General features: G+C 44.5%; 1 non-coding gene across 1 annotated transcript; it reads left to right on the top strand.

The window, feature by feature from the left end:
* Positions 1–714: 714 nt before the first annotated feature.
* TRNAG-UCC (transfer RNA glycine (anticodon UCC)) lies at positions 715–786 on the top strand. The gene has a single exon. It is a non-coding gene; the product is annotated as a tRNA-Gly (tRNA).
* Positions 787–6685: the final 5899 nt, after the last annotated feature.

Below are 6685 nucleotides of genomic sequence, written 5' to 3'. Positions count from 1 at the left end.
TATCAAACCTCGCGTCTTGTCTCGCTCATGAGCACATGACTTTTAGTACAGTTCTTAAAGTCTTCGTCAACTACATTATGTTTTTCAGAAGCGCTTTCTCTACCAAGCACAGGCTACATGCGTGGCTGGTTACAAATGAACCAGCCTGGGTCAGCACAAACTCATGTTTTTGCCGCCCTCCCCCTTTTGCCGCCCTAGGCGGCTGCCTAGTCCTGCCTAATGGTAGAAACGGCCCTGCAAGAGACTAATATCTGACTGACCACAAACAAGAGTGCTGCAGTGAGGCCCTTGGGAGCAGGATCCTTTGGGAGCAGTAACACCCCCTCCCCCTTGAGTCTCTCTCCTTACATTGCACGCGCTGCTCTGCATTAACCCGTTCAACGACAGAGCTGGAGTTCACTGTCCTAGGACAGGATTCAAACTGTAATCAGCATACAGGTGCTTGCGGGGTCTGGGTAAATGATGCAGCTGTTTTCCCCCCGAGTAAAGATGGCGGCTCCAGTCAGCAGAGCTCGCCCTGAAGAGGCGCTGTTAAAGCTGAGGGTCCGAGGGGCTTCGAAGCGTCATTCCAGAGAAAAATCCGTGCATTATTGGTTACCTTTAGGTCAGCAATTGCGCTACTGTGATGCAAACGGCAACGACACATATACTTTTCCATAACAAATAGAGCAGAAAGCACTACAATATAGCGTTGGTGAGTCTCAATTCCGGCAAGCGTTGGTGGTATAGTGGTGAGCATAGCTGCCTTCCAAGCAGTTGACCCGGGTTCGATTCCCGGCCAACGCAGCTCCTTTTCTTATCAAAATATAACAAATAATATTACTGCGTCCTTATTTATAGCAGATTATTTATCCTGTCCCAGCACTAACATTGCGCGGGACCCTTCTCTTTAATAACAGCCGCTGGTGGAGGAAAGCTGATCTTACGGTGACTCATGGAAAAGGACGTGGGAGAGGAGAAGGAACTGGGAGGGCCCAGAACCAAGGAGATGAGAAGGGAATGCTACCACAGAGAGGGCTGAGTGGCCTTATTACCTATGAGTTCATGTTATAGATCTCCACATGCAGGGCTGTACTGACAGCTAACACTCTGAGTGAAAATAAAAGTATTTACAGTCCGTTCTGAAAAGTATCAGAAAATATTCTACTAGTTCATAGGATGACCAACTGGCATGGGTGCAAATTCAGGACAGTGAGAGTAAAAATTTAGGACAAAGGGTCTAAATTCAAGACAGGAGGTCCAAATTCAGGACAAAAGGTACGTTTTACAGACACATCAGAGGAGGTCGCACAATGGTATTTAAGTAAATAGATAACCACTTAAGTACAAGTCAAAATAATTCTATTAGGTTGAGGAAATTGTGCAATTCACGTTTTTTCAGTAAGCGCGCAGCTTTGAGCAACTGTGCAGGTCTTCTTGTGGTATTTAATATGATAATAATCTATTTATGTAGTTACTGCACTTGGTTGTCCAGTCTGATATTTAGTTTACAATGGTCCTGAGTAGGCGTGTTTGGGGAGACAAATTGTCAGGGAAGATCTGCCCGGATAGACATTGTGATATGTAAAGTGGCGCGCATAGGATGCAGCTAACTGGGACCAGCAGCGCTGGACTAGAGTGCGGCCCTTCGAGTGACCAGCTTTAGGTGTCAGATCGCTTCAAGCATTCCATTTCTGTCCAGCTGGGGATGACTGGCATAGGGGCTGTGTGATGGATAAGACCCTTAGCGGAGAGGTCTTGTATTTGGGTGAGAGTATTAAGTAGGAGAAGGGAGTTCTTAACCCCTTCACTGCGGCGGCTTTCCGCCGCAGTGCTAAGGGGGCGGGGTGGCCGCATGCTGGTGACGGAACCGCTCCGTCACCAGCGTCGGTGGCGCTGTGCTTATGACGGAGCGGTTCCGTTATGGCCCGCCCCGCTCAATGGAACGCTCAGCGCAGGCGCGGAATTCGCGCCGCGCAGGCTCTCCGTGCGGGCCATGACGTAACCGCTCCGTCATCAGCACAGCGCCACCGCAGCTGATGATGGAGCGGTTCCGTCATCAGCAGACAAGGGGTTAACCAATCCACATGAGCTATAATTGGCTGAACACTGCTGAGTGTTATGGTGTTATTGTGGGTCTTTTACACACAGAACATTTTCCATTGAACTTGAAGCAAAATGCCCTCATGCAGTTTTACATATCTATAAATCTATAAAGCGCACAAATAATAATGTGTGGAAATGTGGTTTCAGCAAATATGTATCATTTGAACATCACCAAGTATAGTGTCTTGATTATTTATTTATTTTTTATTTGAGTTTTATAGAGTGCGAACATGACCCATCAGGGTACCAGAGCGCTGTACATGAAAGCAAGCAATTTAACCAGGAGGTACACAGCAGTCTAAAAACATTGTAGGACATTACAAAACAGTGCAGTAAAACAGGAAGTACAGATTGTTTGGTGATTTCATGACTAATATTGCAAGTAGCTATTCAGGAACAACCCTTTGACCTCTTTTTTTAATGTGGCGATTGAGGGGTTAGTTCTGATTTCGGGAGGAAGAGAGTTCCGTATTCTTGGAGCAAGACCAGAGAAGGATCAGTTGTAAGTTCTCTTTTTGTTGAATTTTTGAGGCTTCAGCAATAGATCATTCAAACTTCTTAGGGCTCGGTTCAGACCATATAGTTCAAGCTTTTTTGCCAGGTAGACTGGAGTGTTGTTGTGTAGCACTTTGTGTGTCAGGCAGTCGTAAGGGTATTTAGCATAAGGTGATTGTGTTTTACCACTGTTGAGTTTTCACAAGGGCAGAGTTAGGAGTTTTGATATCGTCAGGTGAGGAGATTTTTAGGTATATTTGAGTGTCATCTGCGTACATGTGATAATATATGTTTGAGCGCGTCAGATTTTCCGTAAATGGTTCAATGTCCAGGTTGAAGAGAGTGGGTGATAGTGCAGATCCTTGGGGGACCCCAATTGAGACCGGGGTGTTGTTAGAGAGGGAAGGGTTAACTTTGATTCTCTGTGATCTATTGTGTAGGAATGAAGCTAATCAATTTAAAACGGTGTCTGACAAACCCATCCGTTTTTCGAGAAGATCAATCAGGTTATCATGTTTGACCATCCGAACGCTAAGAAGAGATCTAGGAGAATAAGTAGGCATCTTTCATTTTGGTCAAGAAATCTCAGAGCGTCATCAGTAATGTGTGTCGGGGCAGATTCAGTACTGTGACCTCAGAAACCTGACTGGAATTGATCAAGGAGTTGGAACTGATCAATGTGATTACACAGTTGTGTGTGAACACATTTCTCAAGAAGTTTGGCTAGGGTCATGATATTGAAAATGGGCCTAAAGTTGTTAGGCTCATTTAAGTCTGCGTTTGGCTTTTTAGGTATGGGGGTGACTTGGCCAGTCTAGAGGCAATCAGGAATCCTGCCTTGAAGGAGAGATTCATGGACAATCTTGGACCATAGAGGGAGTTTAAAGGGTAGAAGATCTTTGAAAAGCTTGCCGGGCAGAGGATCTTGAAATGATTTGAAGGTTTTAATGAGTTTATAGTTTTGACTAACTCATCATCGTCTGATAGAATCAAGAAATTCCATAATGCCTGATTTGTGGACTATTGAGCCACAGAGCCAGAGGTAGAAGAACTCAACAGTGGGAGTGGAGGCGCAATGGACTGGGTCAGTCTCAGTGTGTTTGGTGAGTTGCGCTGTAAATCGTGTTTGATCTTCCTTATCTTTTCGATCAAGTGTGCAGAAAAATCTTCACTGCTAGGGGTTAAGTCATTGAGTGTAGAGTGTTGATTAGTTGAGTGTCTGGCTTGTTGTTTGATAATTTCAAACTGTTTTTTCAGCCTGTTTTGGCATAGTCGAGCTGAGACCTGAAGTGAGCAGTTTTGGCAATATGGATATGTTTGTTATAGGCGCTTCTCATTGTCCTCAGCTGCTTACGGTTTGTTATAGAGGGAGAGTTTCTCCAAGACCTTTCAGACAGCCCCAGTTTATGTCTTTCCTCATTAAGAGAGCAGCCAAACCAGGGTTTGGAGGGTTTTCTGGGCATCCTTTTGAGTTGATTTGGAGCAACTGACTCAAGTATATCATTCATGGAGTGAATGTAATGTTCGGTAAGGACATCTAGATTTTTCAGGTTAGAGAACGGGAGTAGTAGGTATTACTAATGTTGGTTAGCTTAATTATATTGATGTTTCTTAAGTCACATGACCGATGGTTTGGCCCTGCGAGGTTGACCTTGTCTGGTCAACACCCTTTCGAGGATGAGAAATGAGATTAAGTAACGATCCGACCAGTCACAGGGAGTTATGGCGTCCATTTGAATAACTTTGTCTTTGGCAATGATTATGTCGAGGGTGGAACCCTTGATGTGTGTAGGTTCATTGCACAACTGTGTGTGGTTTAGGCCAGAAAGGAAAGCTTTAAAGGTGCACAGTAAGGGATCATTAGAGTTGTTCCAGTGAAGGTTGAAGTCCCCATGGAAGATTTGATTTTGTTGTGGGTCAGAGTAGGAGGCTATGGTCTCCACTACTTGTTCTATGAAGAGAAGATTATCTCCTGGGGGTGATAGATTGTGTGAAGAGTACACACTAACTTGTCATTGTTCCAGATTTCACTGTCCAGGTGTTCACAGGTGGACATTTGAACTGTCTGAATATGTCTCAGGGTTAGAGTTGAGCGAGAAATGCAAGCTATGCCTCCCCCAACTTTGTGAGGTCTGTCCAATCTGATTATGTTATATTCAGGGGAACTAAAATGTCCATAATTGGTGAGGAGCAGTCATTAAGGTAAGTTTCTGTTAGAATCAGGAGGTCCAGACCTTGTGAAAGTATGACGTCAGCTATGTCCGCAGCATGCCTAACCGCTGACCTGCAATTCAAAAGCATCAACTTGATATGGGATTTGGTAATCACAGCTTCATGGGGAGATGTGGAGACCCGTAGTACATTATCAAGGTTTAAAGTTCTGAGATTGACACTGGATATTCTAGATGGGTAGGAGGGAATAGTCTGGATCTTGGATGGTGCGAGAAAAGGTTTATTACGGGCGGTATTGTAATGAAGTAAAACGGAGTGCATGTCAGCATCCAACATATGGTCAGTGATCCTATGTGGCCTCCTGTGATGGTTAATAAGAGGCCTTGATTTCCAGGTAAAATATGCCTTTTTATCCAAGGATGCATCTTTACTGTGCCAAAGTTTAGCCGTAGTGGGGAGGCATGTTTGATTATTCTTGGAAGACATGAAGAGGTTCCAGCGTTCCTCCATCATTGAAGAGAGGTGTAGTAGGTTCCGAAGACCCTCTTTAACTAGTTAAAGGTCCTGCTTGATGTCTTCCAGTTCATCCTCAATGTGGGGGGGGGGTAAAAGAAGTGGTCAGTTGGTCTGGGGATAGGAAGGGAGTGATGTCTCCTCACAAAAGTAACAGTGGTAGGTAATGTAGGTTCCACATATTTTGGGATGAAAGTAGAAGTGGCGGTTTTAGGAGGTTGGGGCTATTGGTTGGTGACATGGAGGGGGTATGAAGAGAAGAAGAAAGTGGTGTTCTACGGTTTTCGTCTTTGTGTCTTTTGTGCTGTAGGGCAGTTGAGTGCCAGGTGTTGGGCAGAACAGTGGGTGAGTGGGGTTCTCCTTGAGGTAGGGGTAGTGTAGAGGAGGGGGATTTAGTAGGCTTACAGTTATCTAGAGTGCTGTTATTTAATGTTAAAGGGAAGTGAGCATAGTGTGATGATATGTGAGTAGCAGGAGAAGGCTGGTTCCCTCCGTAGGTGAAAGGGTGGTCCTCAATGGGCTTCTTATGTGTAGAGGCAGTAGAGCCCCAATGGTTTTGATAGTTTTGATTGTTTTGATCCCATTAAAACTCTGTTTCCAGAATTACAGACTTACAAACAAGTTGTCCATTTGTGTTTTCCTAACTGCTGATATGTTTGGAAACATTTACACAGTTTATTTGCAGATATTTAAAAGTTGTTGTGTGTTACAAACAAAGTGACGGCTTACAGCCTTTGTTTCCGCACCCCCAAGAACATTTGGGCAAACATGATACATTCTGCAACATATTTGTCATTATATATCATTTGTATTAGCTTCTAAAGCATAGTAAATAATGATTTTACTGTGCACCAGGATACGACAATCTTTGATGGGGCTCTTTATTGACAAATAAGTGCCTCTCACCTCTCCACAGCCCCTCTCTCACATGTATTTCATATTTGTTATAACCCTTCTTGCACCAGTGTAAGATGTTGGAGCACATTACATCGCGCGCACATACAGAGATAATGAATCATATGTGTGTAAATAAGTGAATAGAACATGTTACATAAGGCAAAGGGCACTAGAGGGTGTAAGATGCACATGTCAAGTCAAGTCAAGTCAAGTGATTTATATAGCGCGCTACATACCCAGAGGGTCTCAAGGCGCTTGAGGAAGGGTGGGGAATTACTTGTCAAAAATACAGGTTTTAAGTTGCTTTCTGAATGTAAGGTGGTTCTGAGTGAGGCGAAGGTGAGTGGGAAGTGAGTTCCAGGTTTTAGCTGCCAGGTAGGAGAAGGATCTGCCTCCCATGGTGGTTTTGTTGATGCGAGGTACAGTTGCAAGGGCTTGGTTGGAGGATCGTAGGTGGCGGGAGGGGGTGTAGAAGGAAAGTCGTGAGTTGAGGCATTCGGGTCCAAGCTCGTAGAGTGCTTTG

This window comes from Lissotriton vulgaris, chromosome 12 (genome assembly GCF_964263255.1).
Source record: "Lissotriton vulgaris chromosome 12, aLisVul1.2, whole genome shotgun sequence".
Taxonomy (NCBI): domain Eukaryota; kingdom Metazoa; phylum Chordata; class Amphibia; order Caudata; family Salamandridae; genus Lissotriton; species Lissotriton vulgaris.
This window is presented reverse-complemented; position numbering and strand designations above follow the sequence as displayed.